Source organism: Hylobates moloch, unplaced genomic scaffold (assembly GCF_009828535.3).
Source record: "Hylobates moloch isolate HMO894 unplaced genomic scaffold, HMol_V3 SCAFFOLD_22, whole genome shotgun sequence".
Classification (NCBI taxonomy): Eukaryota; Metazoa; Chordata; class Mammalia; order Primates; family Hylobatidae; genus Hylobates; species Hylobates moloch.
This window is the reverse complement of record NW_026652297.1, coordinates 3,123,155-3,124,064: the sequence shown is the minus strand read 5'-3', so window position 1 is coordinate 3,124,064 and position 910 is coordinate 3,123,155. Positions and strand designations below refer to the sequence as shown.

The 910-nt window shown below is 43.8% G+C and overlaps 1 non-coding gene across 1 annotated transcript; it reads right to left on the bottom strand.

Annotated features, from left to right (window-relative positions):
- Window positions 1–808: 808 nt before the first annotated feature.
- LOC116462211 (U6 spliceosomal RNA) lies at window positions 809–910 on the bottom strand. Its single transcript, XR_004246299.1, has one exon. It is a non-coding gene; the product is annotated as a U6 spliceosomal RNA (small nuclear RNA).

Below are 910 nucleotides of genomic sequence, written 5' to 3'. Positions count from 1 at the left end.
AGAGCTGATCTGTGAAGCTATGAGAAGAATCTGGAGGTGTGTGTGTGTGTGTGTTTGGGCGGGGGGGTAGAGAGATAAAGGAAGGGCAAAAGGGAAAAGGTTCAGAGAAAATATGGAGAGAGAGAAAGAAATTTGGGCGAAGGGGCGGGATTGCTTTATAAGAGTTATTGAATAACTGGTACCCTGTGGATGTGGAGAGGGTCAGCTTCCCTGACAGACCATAATTGCAGTCCTCTCATAGTCAGTCCGAACTGGCCAAACCTCCTCACGGACTGTCAGTTAGTAGCCATGTAACCTTGAGTGAGTGACTTAGCCCCTCTAAGCATCACTTTTCTTATCTGTAAAATAAAAATAATAGCAGCACTCCACAGGGTTATTGTAAAAAGCAAGGAGGGGTGATTCATATACAGCACTTAATACAGTGCTTAGCACATAGTGAGTGCTCAAAAATGTAGTTACGGTTGTACATGCTTGTGTATCTTTAGTAACGATTTCTGTTATTTCTGTATTTTTCCTCTGCTGAATCAATCACCAGCTCTTCAATAATAATACCTTAAAAATAATTTAGAATTTTTTTTCTCAGCTTACTGCAACCTCTGCCTCCTGAGTTCAAGTGATTCTCCTGCCTCAGCCTCCCGAGTAGCTGGGACTACAGGCACATGCCACCACACTCGACTAATTTTGTATTTTTAGTAGAGACAGGGTTTCACCATGTTGGCCAGGCTGGTCTCAAACTCCTGACCTCAGGTGATCCACCCGCCTCAGCCTCCCAAAGTGCTGGGATTACAGGCATGAGCCATCACACCTGGCATACTTGGTAGAACTTTTAAAATCATGTCATCCTTGTGCAGGGACCATGCTAATCTCTGTATCATTCCAATTTTAGAATATGTGCTGCCTAAGTGAGCAC